This window comes from Lepidochelys kempii, chromosome 28 (assembly GCF_965140265.1).
Source record: "Lepidochelys kempii isolate rLepKem1 chromosome 28, rLepKem1.hap2, whole genome shotgun sequence".
NCBI lineage: Eukaryota > Metazoa > Chordata > Testudines > Cheloniidae > Lepidochelys > Lepidochelys kempii.
The window spans coordinates 6,206,545-6,230,947 of NC_133283.1; the positions used below are offsets into that span (position 1 = coordinate 6,206,545).

A 24,403-nucleotide genomic window follows, 5' to 3' on the forward strand; every position below is an offset into this window, starting at 1 on the left:
GGGGTGACGCTGTGAAGGGGAGGGGCTGTGAAGGGGAGGGTTATGGGGTGTCTCTGTGAGGGGGAGGGGCTGTTGGGAGGAGGGTCCATGGGGGTGTCAGTGTGAGGGGAGGGGCTGTGAGGGGGAGAGTTATGGGGTGTCTCTATGAAGGGGTGGGCAGTGGAGGGGAGGGCTATGGGGGTGTCACTGTGAAGGGAGGGGCTGTGAGGAGACAGTTCTGGGGTGACGCTGTGAGGGGGAGAGTTATGGGCTGTCGCTGTGACGGGGAGGGGCTGTGAAGGGGGGGTTCTCGTGTGTCTCTGTGAGGGGGAGGCTTATGGATGTCAGTGTGGGGGGAGGGGCCATGAGGGTATGACTGTGAAGGGAGGGGCTGTGAGGCGGAGGCTCCATGGGGTGTCTCTGTGAGGGGGAGGGGCTGTGAGGAGCAGGGTTATGGGCTTTTAGGGTACTGCAGAGCCCAGCATGGAGCTGCCCCCACTCCAGGGTCCCCAGTAGTCACAAAGGGGTATTGTGAGGTCACTGCCCCGTCCGGCCTGGGGTGGGGCAGGGCCCCCGGAACAGCCCTGTGGCGAGACTCAGCCCTTGTGGGGACTCACTGGCTGTGGAAAAGCACTTCCAGGAACTGGGATTCCCAGCTGCAGGCAAGTGTCCGACAGAAGAAGGAGTAGATGCTTTAGGAAAGTCTGGGTGGATTGGATCGGGGGCGGGGGGAGGGTTTTCAGCAATCAGTCTGCAGTATGGCCAACCCCAAAAGTTCAAAACTCACGAGATTGGCTTTAAAATCATGAGACGACATCAAAATAATCGCTTGGGGGGGCGGTGTCTTTTTATTTGCCTTCTGCTTGCTGAGCTGTTAGCGTGCCCTGGGGTCCCGTTTGGTAGCTTTCTCCACAGCCAGGAGGGCTCGAAACTTACTTTTTCTTGGAGACTGAAGGCTGAAATCATCACAGAGCCAGGTGACTCCAGGAGCTGGGGCTTTACGGAAAACAATCATTCTCCTGAAACTCATGGCAAACTCCTAAGAGTTGGCAGTGCTGAGTCTTTATTCTCGGGGATGCCCCAGAGCACTGCTCAGACAAGGCTGAAGTAGGGAGCAAAACCGCTGCCTTTCCCAAGGGTTGGCTCAGTGGCTCGGTGAGCAGCAGGGTGTCCCCAGGACCAGTCCAAGCCTGCAGGCCCCAGGAGGCAGGGAAGTCGCCTGGCTCAGGCTGGGAACGCTGGCCCCCAGAGAACTGGCCTGGCTCCCTTCTCAGCAGCAAAGAAGTCAATTCCCCCCACTCCTGATACGTCAGCCTGGAGCTAAGGGCAGAGCTGGGGGTGTCTCCTTTCACTCCCGCTGGGGAGTGTAGGGTCCCGGGGGCCTTTTGGAACTGAATTGAGGACACCAGCCTGTCAGAACTGAGAGCTCAGGTTCCGACTAATCTTTTTAATAATATGATCAAATCCTTCAATCCCAGTGTCACCATCAATAGAACTGTCTCCGCCTTGCAGGTTACCAAGGGTGAAACCCAACAGCTCCTGGAATCCAGGAGAGGGGAGATCAAGCACTTGTCAGAGTCACTGCGCATAGAGGAATCCTGTTGTGTTACAATCCTTGTGTCCTGGAAAAAACAATGAGGAGTCCTTGTGGCACCTTAGAGACCAACAAATGTATTTGGGCATAAGCTTTCGTGGGCTAAAACCCACTTCTTGAACCCACCACGGAAGCTTATGCCCAAATACATTTGTTCGTCTCTAAGGTGCCACAAGGACTCCTCGTTGTTCTTGCTGATACAGACTAACACGGCTGCCCCTCTGAAACTTGTGCTCTGGTGCCGTGTGGCCATTTCCTTTCCCTCCCTTCGGAGAAAAGTTTTGTTATTTTGCACAGAAACTTTATTTCCTCAGGAGAGACCCAGGAGCGGGAGCTGCCTTCATGTCCCACACACCTGCTAGCAAGTGACGGACGAACACGTGTCGTGGAGACGAGGTGGCCGTCCCGGTTAGAAATCATCTCTCTTCTTCAGCTCAGTGACAGCCTGCATCGTCCCCGATCCCGGCAGAGCCCCAGGCCTGGAATCAGCAACGCACCCCTCTGGAGGTAGCAGGAACGAACAGAAACATTTGCTTTAAAAGGCGCTGGCTCCTTCCTTCTCAGGTAAGATTTGTCATATGGGAATTTATCTCCACGCCCATGTCCCTTCTCCCAAACGAGGGATGGGCGTGGGGCCCCCTCCCCATCTTTCAGTCACTGTGGGAACCTGTCTGCTCAGGACTGACAGGTGGCTGCCTGTCCATCCATCCTGCTCAGTACATTTGCCGGCGTGAGTCATTTGGCTGGTACATGTGACACCTGGGAGAACAGTGTTTTGGCCAGAGGCATTGGTGGTATAGTGGTGAGCATAGCTGCCTTCCAAGCAGTTGACCCGGGTTCGATTCCCGGCCAATGCAGGGGTGTGTTTTTGCCTTCCCTGGAATGGGTTTAACGTCAGCCACGTTGGGCGCTAATCGCATTATCAGTGGAATGAGAGAATTCCTGTCCCAGATCCCCGCGGGTCACTGAACACACAGCGGTTGGGACCACGTAGTGAGCTGCAGGAGTCATCCTTGTGTCATTGAGAAAGTCAGAAACCAGAGGAACGTGCATCTGTAGCTCCTTGTCTCCGTGCTCGGGCATGGTGCAACCAAAAGTGCAAATATAAAGTTTAGTGACAGTTTTTGCTGCTCCAGATTCTTTTGTGTTCCCGCAATAATCCCATAAACCAAAGTTCAGCAGCAATGTGGACACAGGCCCTTCCCTCAGCCTGAATCATCCCTTCTCGCCGCAGAGCCCGAGGACTGGAATGAGCAACATCAAACCCCGCTGTACATAGTGGGAATAAACACAAACATTTACTTTAAAAGGAGCTGTCTCCGCTGAGGTTTGTCATTCTGGTCATTTAACTTTGTTTCCCTTCTCTGAGGGGAGGGGTGGGGTTGGCGACACTGTTATGCTTATAAGAAGCACACGGGATCTTTTTCAGGGGAAAAGGCAATATGCCGTGTTTATTGAAGATCCAACAATCAGCATATGCATTTAATTACACCCCCCTACCCCCCCACACACACTGTCCCACCAGTCAATGTTATAGTTACCAGTACAGAGTTGGGATCAATCTAGTGGCCAGCTAGGTTGATCACGGGTAGGGAGGAGTCGGGTTCTGCCGGTCGAGATACAATGCTCCGGGGAAGTCTTGGCAGGATGAACCCAAAGTTTCATGGCAAGGCACCCTGTTTATATAGTGATTTTCCTTCACTGGGGCTGATGAGTTTTGCACCGTCATGCTGTAATTAATTGTTGTTTGATGAGTGCTTGTTTTTTTAAATTGAACTTTTCATTCTTTATTTTGTTCTTTTATCAAGTCTTTCAGGGAGTTATCCCAGGCTGGTTTTGATCACCGCTGTCTTGTCCCCATTGATAGGTGCCTGTCTCATCTTTAGAGTCATTAATCTGCCCTCTTCTGACATCTCAGTAGGGGTGTGTTGTAGCCTCCTGGCGCTCTTGGGGTCTGGCTCCGGTTCCTCTCTCGTACATCTGGTTCAGCAATAGCCTTCACACTTATCTCTTAAACACACATTCCTCATTCACACACAAAACAGAATTGATTTACACAGAACATTTTGAACAGGAACATCAAATTGCAATGCAAAGGAAAAACAATCATTGCATTCTTTTACTTATTTTAAAATGCTAAACCTACAGCAAAGTGGTGACCTTAAAAGGTCTGTTACTGCCTTGAAATCAGCCCAGACACAGATTCCCGCGGATGTATCTTTACCAAATGGCCCATTAGGCCATTCCTTACTGCTATTCAAAAAGTGTGGCTGGCAGGATATGATTAACTCATACACCAGTACATTTCATACATGCTACATTATTATTTTTATTATTTTTTATTTTTTTATGCTTTATTTTAAATTATACAGAATACCAACATAAAATCCTACTCCTACAACGCCTCACCCCGGGATGTAGCACACCTCTCCCCATCTTTCAGTCACTGTGGGAACCTGGCTCTGCTCAGAACTGACAGGTTGCTGCTTGTCCACCCATCTGCTGTGCAGGAATGAATCATTTTACTAGTACATGTGACACCGGGGACAGCTGCTTTTTGCAGGTGCATTGGTGGTATAGTGGTGAGCATAGCTGCCTTCCAAGCAGTTGACCCGGGTTCGATTCCCGGCCAATGCAGGGATGTGTTTTTGCCTTCCCTGGAATTGGTTTAATGTCAGTCACGTTCTCTATGTCCCAAATCCCAGCAGGTCACTGAACACACAGCAGGGGACGAGACTATGTAGTGAGCTGTAGGAAGCATCCTTGTGTCATTGAGAAAGTCAGAAACCATGGGAAAGTGCATCTATAGCTCCTTGTCTTGGTTGCACCGTACTCCGGGGACAAAGTGCAAATGTAAAGTTTTGTGACAGTTTTTGCTGCTACAGATTCTTTCGTTTTCCAGTAACGACATCATACTGGAAGACAGGATACTGGGCTAGATGGACCATCGTCTGACCCATTAGGGCCAGTCTTATGTTCTTAAAAATGGTACAAATAATCGTGTCCTTCTAGAATGTAACTTTAGCTTGTACTCACCTTAGCAGTGCCACTTAAAAAAAATTACCTAAGCCCATAACTGTAGACGCTCTGCAGATGAAGGTCGCTTATTTTCAAATTGTATTTTTAGTTATAGCTGTAAAGTAACTTAAAATTTGTGTGAAAGTAAATGCGGTTCCAAGTATGATATTAATACCAATGATGGGGTGAAATATTAGTGAGTCACGTACATGACTGTGATCGGTAAACCTAAGTGCCAAAATAATTAGAAAACTAAATTCCCTCTCTTAATAAAGGAGAAAAAACCTTAATCGCATATGTTAGAATTAAGTAAATATGTTTTTTAGTGGAGTGAAAAACAATTGACTAAAATAGAGGTGTTAATGGCAGAAACATTGAGTGTTTCCATTAGAGAAAGTAAGCAGATTTTATTTATTTTTATTTATCTCTACGAAAGACAGCGTACAACGTAGCAAACGTGTGTTTCTGAGATCTGCGCTAAAGCTCCAGGACTGATACTTCAAGGTTTGGGATTGGGAATATCTTGCTGTATTAGCTCCTGATTGCTCTAAATTGACATGGCAATTTAAAATGTGGCTTTAACTGGAGTTTGTATATATTGTTCTTTCTTTATACAACAATTAGATACAGTGCTTCTGTCAGCTAATTCCTAAGTCGTTATCTGCAACAGAACCCTAGAGTTTTCAGGTGCCTAAGGAGCCCCTGGAATCACAGTTAAAGTTGCCCCCCCGCTCCCCAAAATCGGAAACGGTGCCCCGGTGAGTCAGGAGTGGCCAGAGGGCTGTGGGAGGCCATGGGCTCTGGCAAGATGCAGCCCCGTGTGACAGAACAAAGCTCGCCCGGAGCCACAGGCCAAGTGCCAGGCGTTGCAAGCCACGGCAGCTGCGCAGAGGTCAGGGTGGCAATGCACCATAGACCAGGCCACCTTTACTTCCGCGTGGCTGCTGGCGGTGGCGTTGCCTTCAGAGCTGGGCGCCCAGCCAGCCCCGGCTGCGATCAGGCTGCCTGCCAGGGCTTAGTTTGTGCCGAGGCTGAAATGAAGCACTGGGGGGAGGCAGTGGGGTCTGGAGGTGCTGGGGGTGGGGCACTGATAGGGGTCAGGGGTGAGGTCAGTGTAACTTCCGTTACTTGGGGTGTGGCTCATTCCCACCCCAGAGCGAAGTCCGTTATGCTGACGTGCCCGGGAGCGTTGACAAGGTCTTGGTCAGTGTATAACAAAAGAGACCTTTTCATAAACGGGAAAGGGAACGACGCATTAGTTTGGGAAAATGCGACAGTCACATTCAAAAGCTTGCAACCGTAGGCAAAAACCCCACCCCACAGGGCATTGGGCAGTGTCCTTTGCCTCAGTTTCCCACCTGGCAGTGGGAAAGTCTGACACACAAACGCCCATTTAACACACCTCACCCCTGTCCCTCCATGGCACCCCACTCGCAATTGGCTGTACTTGGTCCGTGCAGACCCAGCGTTCAGAGGTGTGTTCGCAGGGCTTCACCTCCCACCTCAGGAGTCTCTGGGGTTGCTGTGCAGGCCTGCCGTGCTCTGAGGAGCCCCTGCTTAACCCAGGTGTTCAGTGATTTCAGCTCTTCGCGATTGCCCTGGGCAGCCGGGAACCTCACTGCCAGTACATCCGCCGCCTTGGGTTTCCTCGCACCCCTGTCCTGACGCCAGGTCTGGGACAGAACCCCGAGAGGCGCGTGCCAGGAATTCCGCTCTGCTAATCACTGAACAGAAACAAACTCTCCCTGGAGGGTAATTAGCTTTGCCTTCAAACACTGAACAGGGAAAGGTCAGAGCATATCTTCAGGCACAAGCCACCTCAGCAAACAGAAACACCTGTCATCCCCCCACCTTTTCCCTGGCATTTAGCATCCCTCTCCCCCTGTTCAGCGAGTCAGGCTCAGTTTAGGGCGACCCCCTCAATCAGCTGTCTGTACTCCAGTAAAAGACAGAACCTCACCCCCCTAGCCCCTGCATCAGGGCAGGGTAAGTAATCTCTGCCGCCCTTTACTCATGCAATAAGGATAACAACATCTCAGTGATTTGTAACCCAGCACCAGACAAAACTGGTCCTTTTGGCAAAGCAGCTCCACCGTGCTGCGTAGCTGCGGGTCTCTGCAAACTCGGTCTGTTCCTGACGTCTTTCCCCCAGCTCCTCACTAGGTGGGAGAGGGGGAGCTCATTCAGACCCTGCTTCCACTAACATATTTAAAAACTCCTTATTGTCCCTACCTCCCCTGGAGTTTCTGTCTGCTACTGAGCAGCTCAGATGAGGTGGCCAAGTGGTTAAGGTGATGAACTGCTAATCCATTGTGCTCTGCATGCATGGGTTTGAATCCCATCCTCCTTGGATGCATTTATTCTTCTCCCTTCCCTTCCAAACACCCATCTCCTATTTGGTACAAGGACAGACCATGTTGCTTCTTGCAAACAAAAAATCTTCCCAAGGTGTCAGACTGGCCTGCTGGATCCCTGCTTGAAATAAAACCAATTGAAACACAAGATTTCTAAAAGAGGTCGGGAGTCTACCCCCAAACATCCTGGGACTTCCCCCAAAATTATTAAAATGCCCCAGTCCACAGTGAGCCCATGACAATGAAACACAGCCAGAGTGTCTCGGCCAAGCTATTCTGTGAATAGGCAAGTGAAATATTTTTCTCTGCACTTCCCCTTGGAGAGGTTTGTTTGCCTGGGAAAACAAAATCCCCCAAATGGAAAATTATCTGCTGTTCTGTTCTGGCCCTTTGATTTGAATGTATCGTTGTTCTTCTCTTCTGGTTTCTGAATTAGTTCAGGTTTTGGTTGGCAAAAAAAAAAAAAATCAGTTTTCAATTTCTAAGCCCAAAGGGGGAAATATGTTGAAAATATCTGTATTATACACATACATCTCACCCCTCGGGAATTAAGAAATGAAATGCTTCAGATCCAGTTATGGAGAGAAAAGAGAAGGTGGGGGGGGGAAGGTGAGCAGAGCTTCCTATTTAATATGGAAATTTCCAACGTGCTGTAAAATCCACAAGGCGATTCACACACAAAAACCTAGCAAGAAAAGCTCCCCGAAGGAGTCAGAATCACCTGCTGCTGGGGGGGAAGGTGGGGGCTGTGGGTCGGGATTGAGGGGCAGTGTACAGAGGAGGGGGCTGTGGGTTGGGACTGAGGGGCACTGGGAATAGGGGGGTTCTGGGTGTGTGTGTTTTCCCTCTGTGCCACTCCAGCCATGCCCAGACAGCTGGCACGGCAAACCTTGAGCTAACCGCCCAATGACCACAAAATCCGTTAAGGAATGAAGGCACCCAGCCAGGTTTATTGTCAACAAAGCACGGTACTAGGATCCCACAGACTCTACCAGAGCACTAAGACATGTATGCCCATAACAATGGACCAGCTCAGTGAACGGCGGGACTTTCTGTTCCTCCCTAGGCCAGACAGAGACAATCCCTCTGAGATACATCTTTACACCCTGATACAAACAAGTTGGAGACCCATACTAGATCTCAGAGCTCTCAAGTTTGTTACGGCTCAAAAGTTCAAGATGGTCACCTTATCGCTGATCATTCCAGCATTGGAACAGGGAGACTGGTTTTCAGCCTTCGACCTCCGGGATGCCAATTTTCACATCTCAACCCTACCGGCTCACAGACAATTTCTCGGATTCACTCTGGGACCCGACCACTACCAATGCAGAGTGCTCACCTTCGGGCTATCAGCAGCCCTGAGAGTATGTTCCAAGGTTCTCTCAGGGGTAGCCGCTCATTTACACTCTCAAGGGACAACGATTTACCCATACCTGGACGATTGTCTCCTCAGAGCCCGATCTCTCCGGGAGGCTCACCAAGTCACTGGCACGATGATACATTTGTTTATGGAACTGCGTCTACCCTTCCTAGCAGGATGCGATTAATGGCCCTGCACACTTGTGTTAACGCAGCCCCAACAGTTCACTTCCCGGCTCCAAACTGATTCGCAACCGCCCGGCAGACATCTGGAGTCACCAGCTTCCACACTGCTCCACAGAGAGGACAGCTCTCATTTGGCTGTCCTTGCGCCTCAGTGCTGGGGCAAGCTCGGCACACAGTTCCATGAAGGTGGATTTCCTCATCCAAAAATTCTGTAGCCAATACTCTTCATCCCAGACCTGCATGACGATATGATCCCACCACTCAGTGCTTGTTTCACTAGCCCAGAAGCCATGGTCCACCATGTGCAGCTCTTCCAGGAATGCCAAAAGTAATCTAACGTTGCTCCTATCCATGGCAGACAGCATGTCCGGCATGAGTTAGGAACTTCATGATTAACTGCACTGCCATTCAGGATGTGTTAATGACAGTTCGCAGAGCACTGGAGAGCAGTGTGGGATCCGGCCTTTCACACAGAGATGACAGGGCCAACAGCAAACAAGGGCCATTGAAAAATCCCGTGAAACAAAGTTCTGGGGGGAAGCCAGTTGTCATGGTACATGTAGGTACCAATGACATAGGCAGAGTTAGGAGAGAGGTCCTAGCCAAATTTAGGCTTCTAAGTAAGAGATTGAAGACCAGGACCCCCATGGTTGCATTCTCTGAAATATTCGTTGAGGTGACGCAGGTCCAGGATGGGCCGCAGTCCCCCTTTGGCTTTCGGGATTAGGAAATATCAGGAGTAAAACCCCTTCCCTCTCAAATCCTGAGGGACCTCCTCAACCGCCCCCACACGCAGGAGGGCTTCCACCCCCCGGCCGAGAAGTTGCTCATGAGAAGGGTCCCTGAAGAGCGATGGGGTTGGGGGGGTGGAACAAAACCTGCAAGTGTACCCCGGCAGTCACAGTGCTGCGTACCCCAAGGTCCAATGTTATGTGGGACCACGCAGTGTGTAAAGAAAACAGGTGGTCCAAAAACAAAAGGAGGGAAGGATCCTGGATAAAGTCTGGCACACCCTCAAAAGGCCCATCTGGACCGTCCAGGGTATCTACTCGAGCTCGACTGACAGGCTGAGGTAGAAAACAGGGGTTGGTGATGCTTATAGCCCTTCCCTGCCTCTGGGCCCGCCAAAAACCTTTGAGGCTGAGGTGATCTAAAATGATTCCTGGAGTCTGGAGGCGTGCTGGCTGATGAGAGCTGCCGGGAGGGAGGCCTTAGCCACTGTCTTGCCCTCCTCCAGAGAACTCCTGCCTCCATTCCTGCAGCAGGGAGTCTCTGAATTGGACCGAGTCACACAAATTAAAGTCAGACCTCCCGAGCAAGGCCTGCTGGTTCAAGATACGGAGTTGGAGGCTGCCCATAGAATAAACTTTCCTCCGGAATGAATCCAGTCTCTTGGCCTCCTTATTTTTCGGGGTGGCACTGGGCTGTCCCTGCCTATCCCTCTCATTGGCCACCAACATCACCCTTGACCCGGGAGGGGGAGGGGGTCTGCCAAAGGGCCTTCAATGGCCCCAGCACAGCCTCATTAACCAGGAGGAGTACTCTGGAGGGAGCCATGCTGCTAATTAGGCTGCGGGTGGACTCCTTTAGTTCCTCCACCTGCAGCCCCAAGTTCCTGGCAACCCACTGCAGGAGCTGCTGATGAACCCTGAAATTCTCTGGTGGGAGTGGGTTCGAGGGACCTGCCACCACCTCATCTGGGGACGATGACGCTGAGGAAGCCAGCATCATTGGAGGGACTGGTACTTCCTCCTCAGTCTGACCCGCCTCCGTCTGGCCCATTTCGGCAACCTCGATGCTGGGGTCAGTGCCGTAATCAGTATCCGGGGCCGGGCGGGGTAAGGCCATGGACCACATCTGGTGCATGAAGTCTGGTGCATGCATCAGGTACTGATACCTTTTCTGTAGCACAAAGAATTCCACCTCAGACTCCTCACCTGCATACCATGGGGGAGCTGTGCCCATCTCTGCCTCCAGACCGACCTGGGGGCTTGCTGACCAATGCCAGGTCAGGGACCAATGCAGCAGGGCCATGCAGCGTTTACCCTGGAAAGGTGCCAGTCTGGCTAAGGAGCTCTCCATTCTTTGCACACTTCTGTCCCCAGTAGCCATGGCCAGTCTGGCCCCTTGGGGAGTGGGTGGTATCGGGAGGGACATCAGGTCCTTTTCAGCCTAGAAGACTTCCAGAGTCAGGGGGGCCATCAGATGCAAGACACCGTTACCGCTCCTGGGAGTCGGAGGTGGGTCCTGGATTAGGCTCAGTGCCCTTGTCGCAGATGCTGGAGGCCAACCATGGCTCCGAGGAGGACAAGTGGCTAGGCATGGATTTCACCAGGTCAGATACTCCCCGTGTGTCCTGCTCTGGCACCAAAGAGCACCCTTTTCCAGCACGCAACATCTTGTGCCTCTTCCTCGGCACCGGGGATGTAAAACGATGTTGGGAAGAACAAGATGACAGAGACACGCTATGCATTGCGGCCGAAGTGCTCGATGCTGATTCGGAGTGGGACGGCTCCGAGGACGGTCCGAGGACTGCCTCCATCAGTATAGCCTTCACGCAAATGTCTCTCTCTTTCTGAGTCCTTGGGTTAAAGCCTCTGCAGATCTTCCACTTCTCCTTAACTTCAGCCTCCCCAAGGCATTTCAGACAGGCCGAATGTGGGTCGCTCACTGGCATAGGAGAAGCACGGTTTAAAACCTGGATCCCAAGGCAGGCCCAGTCCTTCGGATGACATCCCTCTAAGCTCCGGACAGCTATTTACACTCTATATGCTAAACTGGGAACTAAATGTACTAATTACAACTATCTACAACAAAACAGAGTCCAAACCATTAGTCTGGGAAACCCTCGCAAGAGCAAGAAGACGTCCCAGCAACCATCACAGGTGATAAGAAGGTACTGAGGGGGGGCGCGGGGCCAGCGGCACCCCATATATTGGTATGAGGCTCCAGGGGTGCTAGGGCTGACCCTATGGACACTACTAAGGGAAGAATCTCTGTGCACATGGCATGCACATGCCTAGCACGGAATCAACATGAGCAGGCACTTGAAGAAGACCTGGTTAATATCTAGAGGGAAGCCATGGCCTCTCCTCCTAGTATTAATAAAACGGGGGTGGGAGGACCTTCATTAACACAAACTTAAGGTTGCCTGGTGGGATGTCAGCCTTTTGCAGAATCTTAACGTCAGCAAAACTCTGACTTCTGAAACCTAGGAACTGCACTGTTCAGTTTGCTTACTTTCAGCAATGCCCCAGGATGTCATTTACACATGCAGTGGCAGTGTAGCTGTGGTGGTCTCAGGATATTAGAGAGACAAGATGGGCAAGGTAATATCAAGTTGGTTCACCTTGTCTCTCTGTTAACACCCATACATTTACTCTGCCAGCCCCACAATGTCTGAGACGTGCACGCTTTTCGCCTCCATTTACAACCCTTCAAACCAGACCCCCCCCAGCCTCAGCTTGGCCTGACCTGGCACAACTCCTGGGCTAAGTTTCCTCTAAGCTGCTGCGGCTGGGGAGAGGAGCATCACACCTGGCCCCAGCCCCAGAGCTGCCATGTGTGGGGAGAGGTGCTCTCCCCCAGCCCCAGGCTGCTGCAGCGAGAGAGGACTGGAGGGAGGGGGGTCCTCTCTCCCTGCCGCAGCCCTGAGGTAGCCTGCACCCCTGAAGCCCTCATCCCCGGGCCCACGCCAGAGCCCACACCCCCAGCCAGGGCCTGCACACTGTAGGCCAAAAGCGTAATGGGGAGAAATTGTCTCGAGTAAACTGTGCTCCATTTTTCTTAATTTGTTAGCTTTGAATTAGTAAGAAGAAATTGTTTTGGTTTTATTCTTTGCTTTACATGTTAATGATTGTTTTTAGAAGGATAGACGTGTTATGGCTGCAATTCTTGCTTTTGAAATTATTTACTGTTGTGTGTGTGGGTGAAGAATGTCTGGCATGCTAACAGAGAAGAGACAGGAGGTGCCAGCATTGATGGGCCAGATGGTCGAGAGGGGAGTGGAGAAGTCGAGAGGCACTAACCTTATTATCAGAATCACCCGCATGGCAGATTGATGACCCTAAAGCAAAGGCATACACCCTAAGGACAAGATAAAGAGTGGAGCCAGAGGGACGAGATAAGAAACACCTGCGGATACTCCCAGTAGCAACCCAAAATAATGCTGATTGGGAGCAACCTTGACTATCTTATGATTAATGCTCTGGTGTGACACAGCAAGGTCTATAGACTTGTATGGGAACTTACTACTATAAAAGGAGGGTGTATTTGCCCTAGGACTTTGGGTTTGTTCCTCATCAACATCAGAGCTTCAGACGCGTCTGACAGAGATCCAGCTCCAGCTCCTCCCCTCCCTCGTGGGCAATTTCAGCTGGCCAATGGAACTGACAGAGCAACGCTATGGACTGGTAACTATAAGATCCAGCTGCAGAACCTTTGTTGTGTGTGTATAAATGGAACCATATGCTGATTTTAATGCTTAAATTGTCCTCTCAATAAATGCGGTGTATTGCCTTATCCCCTTGAAAAAGATTCTGTGTGCTCCTTATAAGCATAACACCACCCTTATACCCCAACCCTCTACCCTAGCCCTGAGCCCCATCCCACACTCTGAACCCCTTGGCCCCACCCCACCACACACCACTTCCATATTGGGGCACATAACAAAATTAATTCCGCACATGAATGTAAACAATGAGAGGGAACACTGCTCCTGGGCAAACCAGACAGGGGCCCAGAGTGGGCCTCGCCAGAACAGTGACTGCAGAGCAAGAACCCAAACACCTCCATCTCAGTTACTTCTCCCTACTTAACCACACATCTCTCATACACACTCCCAAAAGCCTGGGTGGGGCGGATTTATTTTCCCTTGTGAAGCTCTGAGCCCCCGCCTCCCCCTGATGAAGATGAAGCTGAGAGAGTTGGCACCCTGTGAAAACCAAAGGGTCAATTTGGAGGGAGATGACGAAGTTATGAGGTGGACTGGCTCCTGCCAGAATCTCTATGGTTCCAGTCCATATTGCTTATTAAAAGAAATATGACTCAATATCTCTTTTATACACTTTATTAAAAAGAACTAATCAAATCAAGAATACACATCGAAGGCTAATCTACTACAAACCCAACTCAACTAAATAAGGGTTAAACCATACAGGTAGAAAGTTGAGGTCAAATCAGTCCATCAATGAATTAATTGCATTGGAATCAACTCATCAATTTGTCAAATCATCAGATTAATACAACAGAAAACCAACCCTTATAAATCTTAAAACAGAAATGCAAAGAGGTGGTGTGACACATGACTGGAAAGAGTTAAGCATCCTGCAGGATAAATGACCCAAATTCAACCTTTAGGGACGTATTGGTAGATAATGTTTGTTTTTGTGTGTTTACATTTATCTTCTTAAAGGTTAGAGTTCCTGTCCATGCTGTATTCTGCTAATTCAGAGATCGAAAGGACAACTTAACATTTAAATGATCTGTAAATATTGTGATATCACCATATTGATCTCTCTTTGACGTATATAGCAAATCATCTGTGAATGGTGGAAAACAGGCAATTTCAATGTCCCCAAGGGTGCTTTTGCAGTATGGAAAGTCCCTACTCGCAACTTTCTGAACAGATCTGTGTTCTTAAAGATGTGCGCGTCATACATCATCCCAGACCATCCCATGTTTACGTCAATAAAATGCCCCTGGTGATCCACCAGCGCTTGCAACACCATAGAAAAGTTTCCCTTTCTGTTTATGTACTTTGTGGCAATGTGGTCTGGTGCCAAGATAGGGATATGTGGGCCATCTATCGCCCCACCACAGTTAGAATCATAGAATATCAGGGTTGGAAGGGACCTCTGGATGCCATCTAGTCCAACCCCCTGCCCAGAGCAGGACCAATCCCAACTAAATCATCCCAGCCAGGGCTTTGTCAAGCCTGACCTTAAGAACTTCTAAGGAAGGGGATTCCACCACCTCCCTAGGTAACGCATTCCAGTGTTTCACCACCCTCCTAGTGAAAAAGTTTTTCCTAATATCCAACCTAAACCTCCCCCACTGCAACTTGAGACCATTACTCCTTGTTCTGTCCTCTTCTGCCACTGAGAATAGTCTAGATCCATCCTCTCTGGATCCACCTTTCAGGTAGTTAAAAGCAGCTATCAAATCCCCCCTCATTCTTCTCTTCCGTAGACTAAACAATCCCAGCTCCCTCAGCCTCTCCTCATAACTCATGTGTTCCAGTCCCCTAATCATTTTTGTTGCCCTTTGCTGGACTCTCTCCAATTTCTCCACATCCTTCTTGTCTTGTGGGGCCCAAAACTGGACACAGTACTCCAGATGAGGCCTCACCAATGTCAAATAGAGGGGAACGATCACGTCCCTCGATCTGCTGGCAATGCCCCTACTTATCCATCCCAAAATGCTATTGGCCTTCTTGGCAACAAGGGCACACTGTTGACTCATATCCAGCTTCTCGTCCACTGTCACCCCTAGGTCCTTCTCTGCAGAACTGCTGCCGAGCCATTCGGTCCCTAGTCAGTAGCGGTGCATGGGATTCTTCCGTCCTAAGTGCAGGACTCTGCACTTATCCTTATTGAACCTCATCAGATTTCTTTTGGCCCAATCCTCCAATTTGTCTAGGTCCCTCTGGATCCTATCCCTACCCTCCAGTGTATCTACCACTCCTCCCAGTTTAGTGTCATCCGCAAACTTGCTGAGGGTGCAATCCACACCATCCTCCAGATCATTAATGAAGATATTGAACAAAACCGGCCCCAGGACTGACCCTTGAGGCACTCTGCTAGATACCGGCTGCGAACTTAGGGAACCCCATTGCGGCAAAACAATTCAGTATGTCCTGCACATTGCCCAGAGACACTATTCCTCCTAGCAGAAGGCGATTAATGGCCCTGTCTTGGATCGCAGCAACCTGCACGGTGGATTTACCCACTCCAAATTGATTCCCCAGTGATTAGCAGCAGTCTGGAGTTGCAAGCTTCCACACAGCAATCGCCACTCGCTTCTCCACTATCAGAGCAGGTCTCATTTTCATGCACTTCAGAGCCGGGGAGAGCGCCACACAGAGTTCCTGGAAAGTGGCCTTGCACATTCGAAAGTCCTGCAGCCACTGCTTGTAATCCCATACCTGCATAATGAGGGATCCCACCCTCTGCATAATGGTGATCCCACCAGTCAGTGCTTGTTTCTCGGGGCCGGAACAGCACGAGGCCAGGTTCAGCTGCTGGGCAACTGCCGACCGCAACTGGGAATTGCTTCGTTCCATGGTTTCCAGCAGCGCGACGTGAAGGCCATTGTCACGTCCTGCACGGCACTTCCTCTCACAGCTCTGGAAATATCCGACAGGATGCAGCCCCTGTGGTGTTTGCAACGCTCACCACGAGAGTGCCCAGCTGAGCGGAGCCCACGCTTCCCTGGAGCTGGCCTATGCCAGCCTTTTTGGGAAAAAGAAAAGGCACGAAGTGCTGTGGGCTGCAGATGAAATCGGGGAGGGAGCAAGCCGCACCCTGGGATGTTGAAGCCGCGTTCCCAGCCACGCCCGGCAGAGCGTTTCGGCCCTGCGAGGAAGAGGAGGCCTCCCGGCTCCTGAGCCGCACACGCGTTGGCGGGCTGCAGCTCGCGTCGCGGGACGCCCGCTGTGGACAGCGCAGAAGGCGCTGGTCCCTACGGGGCACTGCAGAGCCCTTCCCCCGGGCGCCGCTCGCTGGTGAGGACGCGGGCCGCCGACCCGGGGGCGCTCGGGCGTCGAGCGACGTCTCTGGCCAGGGCGTGGCTCAGGCCCCGGGCCGGGGGGCTCCAGCCTGCGCCGCGGGCCGCACCCGCCTCCCCGGGCCGCGGGGAGCCGCAAAGGACGCGGGCTCCGGGCCCCCCGCCAGGCCGGACCCGCCCCGCTGCCGCGGACAGCGCGCGGGAGGCCCCGGCTGCCAGAGGCACGCGGGCGCGGCCGTTAACGGACATGGGGGGGGCGCGCGCGGCCGTTAACGGATGTAACGGTCGAGGGCGGAACGCGCCGCTCTGAATGGGGGCGGGGCCTGTCATCCGCGGTACTGGGGGGAGGGGAAGGGAGGCTCCGCGGGGGGGCGGACCCCGGGCCCGGCTCTCGCCACTGACGCAGGACGAGGGGCGGGGAAACGCTCCCCCCACCCCGGCGCCAGCTGCGCATGCCCGGAAGCTGCGGCGCGCCGGGCCTGCTGGGAGATGGAGTCTCCGCCGCCTGGCGGCGGGCGCGGCGCATGCGCAGCGCTCAGCGACGGCTGGCGCGGGGCGGCCGGGCAGGGGAGGGTTCGGCCCCTCCCCCTAGTGACGCCGCTGAGCCCGCGAACCCCAGGAGCGACGGCCCCCCCGCCCCGCCCCCTGCTCCGCCCCTCCGCCAAGGCCCCGCCCCTGCTCCTCCCCTTTCCCGTGGCCCCGCCCCCTGCTCCTCCCCTCTGCCAAGGCCCCGCCCCCTGCTCCACCCCTGTCCCCAGGGCCCCGCCCCCTGCTCCTCCCCTCCGCCAAGGCCCCGCCCCCTGCTCCTCCCCTTTCCCGTGCCCCCGCCCCCTGCTCCTCCCCTCTGCCAAGGCCCCGCCCCCTGCTCCTTCCCTGTCCCCAGGGCCCCGCCCCCTGCTACTCCCCTCCGCCAAAGCCTGCTCCTTCCCTGGCCCCGCCCTCTGCTTTGCCTTGTGGCCCCGCCCAGCCCCTTTCCCGTGGCCCCGCCCCCTGCTCCTCCCCTTTCCCGTGGCCCCGCCCCCTGTTCCTCCCCTTTCCCGAAACCCACGCCCCCTGCTCTTTCCCTGGCCCCGCCCCCTGCTCCTCCCCTCCGCCAAGGCCCCGCCCCCTGCTCCTCCCCTTTCCCGAAACCCACTTCTCCTTCCCTGGCCCCGCCCCCTGCTCCTCCCCTCCGCCAAGGCCCCGCCCCCTGCTCCTCCCCTTTCCCAAAACCCACGTCTCCTTCTCCTTCCCTGGCCCCGCCCCCTGCTCCTCCCCTCCGCCAAGGCCCCGCCCCCTGCTCCTCCCCTTTCCCGAAACCCACGTCTCCTTCTCCTTCCCTGGCCCCGCCCCCTGCTCCTCCCCTTTCCCGTGGCCCCGCCCCCCGGCCAGGAGCGGGAGCTGGGCTCTGGTAAGAGCCGCCCGGGGAGTCTGGGCCACTCTGGGGCGCCCCGGACCCCGCACCTGCCCCGGGCGCTGCGCCCTGGGGGGCGGGACACGGGCCGGGGGCTGCTGGGGCCCGGGGTGCTCAGGGAGGCAACCCCCGGGCAGCTTAGTTTGCCTAAGAGCCTTCGGGGAGGGCCCTTGTCCGAGGGTTTCTGAAAATCTGAGTCCACGGGGTCCCCTCGATCCCCAGCTTGTCGACCCCCCCAGACAATTCCAGCCGCTTGGTGAGGCTGATCCCCCCCTTCCTAAAACCCCGCTGACGGCTCCCAACAAATTCTGTTCATCTCTGTGTCTGGCCATATTGTTCTTTATGAGAGTTTCAGACAGTTTGCCCGGCCCGGAAGTCAGGCTTACGGGCTTGTCATGGCCGGGGTCACCTCGGGAGCCCTTCTTAAAAATGGGCGTCACATTAGCTCTCCTCCAGTCATCTGGTACAGAAGCGGGTTTAAATGATAGTTTACAGACCACCGTTAGTAGTTCTGCAATTTCACAGCTGGTCCTGGTGGCTTATTGCTGTTTAATTTATCGATTTGTTCCAAAATCTCTAATGATACCTCAGTCTGGGACAGTTCCTCAGATCTGTCACCCAAAACGAATGGCTCAGGTTTGGTCTCTCCCTCACATCCTCAGCCGTGAAGACCAATGCAAAGAATTCATTGAGTTTCTCCGCAATGGCCTTGTCGTCCTTGAGTGCTCCTTTAGCTTCTCGATCAGCCAGTGGCCCCACTGCTTGTCCCTTACGTAGGAGTAACTGCTACCAGTAGCAAATTCCTACAAGGAGCAGTTTCTCATTAAATAATGTGCTTATAACACAGTGTGACTGAAATGAGACCAATTTCAAACAAGGGGGACAAAATGCAGTACTGCATTGGCTGGGAATCGAACCCAGCTCAACTGCTTGGAAGGCAGCTATGCTCACCACTATACCACCAATGCACTTCAAAAGAGTGTGTCACAAAGGTGTCAACTGTGCAAGCAAAGCAGTGACAGCCAGGGAGCGAATGAGGAGGCTGGGTTTGAGTGGGGGGCAGCATCTCAGGTCTGGGCGAAGACAGGGGCCCCCAGGGACTGAACAAGGGGGGAGGGGAGCTATATCCCAGCAGGAGTTGGCCCCAGCTCCACTCCTCCCCTAAGACACGGGAAATGAAGATAAATTCATCTGACTCAAGAAGGAAGGCGGCTGCTCCTTTTAAAAGAAAATCTTTGTGTTCCTTCCTGCTTGGCACAGAGGGGTTTCCTCATGCAGCTGCCGATCCTGGGGAGAACGAACAGTAGCGGCCACTGAACCGAAGGAGGGAGATGATTGTTTGACAAGGACGGACGCCTCATTCTATGGGTGTTTGGTACATGCAGGCAGCCCCTGTTCCTGCATCTTTCCCGGCGAAATACAGTTTCCGTGCCAACTCCCAAAACTTGTTACAGAAAGGTGGGGAAAGGAGATGGCCACACGATGGCGCCAGGACATAAGGAATGAAACACAACACAAATAAATTGCTTAGTCTCTAAGGTGCCACAAGTACTCCTTTTCTTTTTGCGAACACTTGTCTTCTGTGCGCAGTCCCTCTTGAAAAGTGACAGGTTGACCTCCACCCACTTGTATGTGAAGCGATGTTCAGTTTCGCCCTGGGCAAACTACAAGGCTGAAGCAATTTCATGGATTGTGACACTGGGATTGAAGGATTATTTAGTGTTATAAGAAATTGTAAAAAAACAAAACAAAAAACAGTTCATCTACACTTGAGCTGCTTGTTATGAAAGGCCGGTTTCCCCAGTTCAGTTCCAGATGCTCTTTGAGGCTTGCCCCGGGGTTCCCTGCATGCCCCAGCAGGAGTGAAAGCAGAAACCCCTGCTCTGCCCTTAGCTCCATGCTGATTTTTCACAGTGGGTGGAATTGGCCTTTTTGTGGCCTGTTCTCTGAGCACCAGAACTACCAAATCAGCTGCAGCCTGGCACGGGGCCTTGCATTCAATACGCCAGACCATTCGTGTTCGCTCCGGGTTAGGGCATTGGAATTCTGATGTCAGGCCATGTTGATTCTGAACTTTCACCAATTTTATTATTGATGCCTTGCAAAGGAAACTTTCCTGAGGAGTCTCCTGCCCCGGGGACTCTGCAGAAGGAGCAGAAATGGCAGTCTTGGGAGGACGCTTTTCCCCCTTTTGCTGAAGGTTCTCCCCACACACGCACACTCTCCCCTGACCTACACTGCAGGGTTATGTCAAGTGTTATGGGGTAAGGCCTAGTGGCCGGAGTCTATAGAATTGCCCTGATCCACAGAGCAATAGGGCCCCATGGACCAAGTCAATGGGGACACCCTTCTCTGCAGAGCAGCAAGGTCAAGCAGCCAGAGTCAATTAGGCTATCCTGATTTGATGGGCAGCAAGGCCTAGTGGCCTGAAGGGGGAGGGCCACCACCCCAGGGTGGGGTGGCCAGTGTAGGGGGTCCCAGCCCAGGGCCCTGGTGGCACCGAGTGAGTTCACCACCGAGTCAGCGGGCATCCAAGTGCAACACACTGACTATGCTTGGGACTATGGGTAGTCACTCCCTTGGGCTACTTCCTACCCTGACTCCTGCTGTCTCTGTGGGCTGGGTGACGTCGGGGTTCCCAGGTTCCACTGCCTGGACTGGTGCCGGTGGCTCCGAAGTCCCTGAGGTGTTCGCAGGTATCCAGGCATCTGCCGGGGTCTCAGCACCGCTGGGGCTGGGGCTGGGGCCCACAATGAGGAGTTAACCCCTTCCCCTCCAGGGCGGGGTGAGGGCACCCCATCAGACTCCCACTGACATCAGTGTCCCATTACGCAGACTTAATAACACTACCTCCCCGAGCAGCAGAGACCCAAGGCCAATGCACTCAGCTTAGTCCAGTGTTAGTGTAATCACTGCATTACTTAGGTTGAGCGATATTGTCCTCCAGCACTTGTCCAACAGTGTCCCACACTGACCACTCTGGGCACCATTGTGATTTCCACAGCCCAGGGGTCAAGTAGACCAGAAAACCCCTCCTCCACACACACACACACACACGGCGAGAAGCAGAACCAGCAGCATGGACAGCAAGGAGGAGAGGAGAAAGGGGGACAGGCGACCAGCTTCACAGTGAGCCAGGAGCTATTTCTGACTCCACTGCATTCCGGCCAGTTGCAGAATCATGCAACCAGGCTTTTCCCCCTCCTCATTTCTCCAACCCCGGGAGGGCTATACTCACTGTGGCTGGTGCTGTGACTGGCGCCCTGTACAAGCAACCCCAAGCAGAAGTGAGAATGTAGTGCTTAAAAATTCAGGGGAGAAAGGGGAGTAAGTTCAGCCTCTGAAGTTTTGCTTTCTGCAGTGAATACACCGACAATGAAACCTCTGCGTGTTTTATCTGCAGTTGCTGCCATTGCAGCCTTTGGGGTCTCACCCCCCACACAAAAACCCATGCAACGCCTGAGCCAGAGAAGGAGGAGAAAAAAGAGGACTTGGGATGACATGTTCCAGGAGATCCTGCAAGTCAGTGTTCCATGAGACAGTGCACATAGGGTGAACATCATAGCCAGCCTGGAAAAGGATAGAGTGGAGAGGAGCCAGGTGCAGGAAAAGGAGAGGGAGCTGCACCAGGACATAATGGGGCTTTTCAGGCCTCTAACACAGATTCTGAAGACCCTGGTGGATCTGCAGGTTCATAGCTCATCTCCCTTTGCAGCCCATTCAAACTCAGGATCAGGACCTCAACTTTCCACATGGACATTAAAGAGAATCACAACTTCACATAGGCTGACCTGTGAAAGCCACGGGTGGCGTATGTGTAGATGAAATAGACATGAATGTTCCTTCCCCTTCATAAGTTCTGTTCTCTTAATTTATTACGGTTTTAATGTATTCGTTTTAAAATCCCACAGGTTTTGTGAACTCATTTTGTTACAGAACAAAATTCTATTATTTTGAACCTAATTCATCTTTATTACTTCGCAACGTATGCTGACTGGTGATCAGGAGTTTGTAAGCGACCGATTATCGGTTATCGCTCAGTTTCACACAACTGGTAAGATTGTTGTTAATGCGGCTATTTGGCAACTATCAATGTCATATTGCCACAGATAAAGCAATCACCACATGATTCATACCGGGCTGCAAAAGAGCAGTGCCAGGAAAAGCACACTACAACAACGCACACTACTTTGGCTCACTATTAAAATGGTCTTGCAAAGCCTCCCTGAGCTGTACAGCTCTGCCTGGAGCTCTTGTATCTGGCTGCTCAGATTCAGCAAACTGCCAGTCCACTTCTGTCCTCCACCCCATGGGGACTTTTCCTCCTTTGCTTCGGAGATGTTATGCAGGACACGGCAGGCAGCTATAGCCGCTGGGATACTTTTCTCACTGAGGTCCAATCATGTGAGTCAGCAACGCCAATGCCCCTTCGAATGACCAAATTCGCATTCAGCTGTCATTCTGCACCTGCTGAGCCAGCAGTGGAAGTGTTCCTTGGTGCTGTCAAGGTGGCCGGTTTATGGCTTCCTGAGCCATGGGAGCAAGGGGTAGGCTGGCTCACTCAGGATCACTACTGGCATTTCAGCTTCGACAGTGGTAATCCACCGGGTGGTATAATCACGGCTCATGGCTTTCTGAAGAGTTCTGTGTTCTTAAAAATGTGAGCGTCAAGGACTTCCCCGGACCAGGCCACGCTGAGGTCAATGAAACTTTCACCAGGAAAAAAAGAGAGAGAGAGCTGGGGCTGCTGGTCTCGCTGTTGACGTGGAATTCCTTATCACAGACTAAGAGGGGATTTTTGATCATTTAATCCCCTCCCAAAGCAATATAATCTAAACAGAAAACAGGCCATTCTTCTCCAGGCAAGAGTGTCTCCATGGGGAGCTCTACTGGGGTAAATACAGCAGGGGAAATGTATCTGGTGTAGAGAAGTCCTTTGAGAGGTGGAAAGGCAGAGGCAAGGAGGAAAGACACCTGGGGTGTGGGAGTAGATAGTGAGAGGTGAAGAGAAATAATAATTTAAACATGATACTGTCTTTCTCAGTGCAGCTCACCTCATGTATGCAGAGGTGAGGCTAGATGCTGGCTCCATGGTGGAATGGTCAGTGCTCCGGACTCTGAATCCAACAATGTGAGTTCAAACGGTGGTAGGACCTCGATGTGCTTTGCTTCTCTCCCCCACCTTCCCCCCTTAGGCCTCATTTCATTGTATTAATACTTTTGTGACCAGGGTCTCAGGAGGGCCACGCTGAGGTGGCTCAGTTGGAGCAAACTGCAAAGAATGGGGCAGACAATCCCCAAAGCTGGTGGTTATTCTGATACTCAGATTTACCAAGACACGAACAAAACAACTTCCATAATGTCTTACTGGTTACCCAGAAGCCAAAACACAGTTCCCTTAAAGCAACCAGCCTTGGGCTTCCTCCCAGACAGCTAAGTCAAATGTGGTGAGGACGACTGAAAATCTTGTTCATCATATAAAAAGTTCTACCAATCCCAAAGGATTGGACACATTACCCACCAGGTTAATGAATATTTCAGATCTTACCCAAATATACACTTACAGCCAATTCTTAATAACTAAACTAAGATTTATTACAAAAAGAAAAGAGTGTATTCGCTGAAAGATCATTATACAGGCAGATAGGAATAGAGTCCTTAGGTCAGTTTCACAGTAGAGCTGGTCAGCTTCAGAATTGCAAAGAGTCCTTTCCAGAATCAGTTCTTCAGGTTATAGTCCAATGTCCAAATATTCAATATCAGTGCAATCCAGGTGAGGCTGGAGACCTCAGTCTTATGATTCAAACTTCCCCTGAATAAAGCTTAAGCAGATCTGAGATGAAAGGATCAGGTCCCAAGAGTCTTTATAGAGATTTTTGGCCGCTTCTTGACAGCACCGGTCCTTGAGTGAACAATAGGGTTTTGAAGTAGACCTATTTCCTAAACATCATAGGTAATTAGCTACATGGATTAACATAAGGCAATTGACTATCTCTGCCATTTGCAGGTGATTTACCACAAACTTAAAAGAGAAATTAAGACAGTGACATTAGTACATTTAAATGTTAAGATCTTCTTTTGATCTCTGAATTAACAGAATACAGCATAGACAGGAACTCTAACACAAAAAACCACAATCATTACCTGCTGATATGTCTCTAAAGGTTGAATCTGCGTCAATTAGCCTGCAAGTTGCTTATCCCTTTCTGGCCCACCGTCACAACATTGGTTTCTCTTTTAGTTGTCTTTCAGTCCCTTCACTCCTCCGCTGGTTAATTTCATTATTCTTGTAACATAAAAGGAACATGAAGAAAAGCGAGAACTGACCCAAACTTCTATTCCCTCCCTCCCTCCCTCCCCACCATGCAGGCATATAGCACGTGGAGGGGGATTAATGGTTAAAGTGGAGTCTTTTGCTGGAGTGAAGGGAGAGTATTTTGCAGTTTAATTTTAATCAAGTGATAACCCCCCCATCCTACCCCCCTGACTCAGATCTTCCTGCTGCTGAGCCCTGAGACAGGTCTCAGTGTTGCAAATTATTGAACATCTGGAAAAGAAAACACAGTAGCCCACAACTCCAGCTCTTGTGACTATTTTCTCTCACAGGGATTTCATGAACAAAGGCAGTCCCTGTACAGCAGGAGGTGACTATCTCTCTGTTTTCTCTGCTGTTCATGATGGGGAGTTTCCCCATTTCTAACATTTCTTGAAGGGAGAGGAAGGGCAGAGAGAAGGGGTGTTTTCTCTCTGTTTCTTTCCTCTCTGTTCTTTCCTTCCCTTCCAGGGTCCCCCCGG

At 51.8% G+C, this 24,403-nt stretch overlaps 1 long non-coding RNA gene and 3 other non-coding genes across 4 annotated transcripts; 3 read left to right on the plus strand and 1 right to left on the minus strand.

Moving 5' to 3' along the window:
• The first annotated feature begins 427 nt into the window (after positions 1-427).
• On the plus strand, positions 428-13,024 carry LOC140904274 (uncharacterized). The gene is made up of 3 exons (XR_012156481.1): positions 428-641; positions 1,888-2,137; positions 8,012-13,024. It is a non-coding gene; the product is annotated as an uncharacterized lncRNA (long non-coding RNA).
• TRNAG-UCC (transfer RNA glycine (anticodon UCC)) lies at positions 2,359-2,430 on the plus strand. Its single transcript has one exon. It is a non-coding gene; the product is annotated as a tRNA-Gly (tRNA).
• On the plus strand, positions 4,139-4,210 carry TRNAG-UCC (transfer RNA glycine (anticodon UCC)). Its single transcript has one exon. It is a non-coding gene; the product is annotated as a tRNA-Gly (tRNA).
• Positions 13,025-18,504: 5,480 nt separating the features above from the next.
• On the minus strand, positions 18,505-18,576 carry TRNAG-UCC (transfer RNA glycine (anticodon UCC)). The gene has a single exon. It is a non-coding gene; the product is annotated as a tRNA-Gly (tRNA).
• Between the last annotated feature and the right edge of the window lie 5,827 nt (positions 18,577-24,403).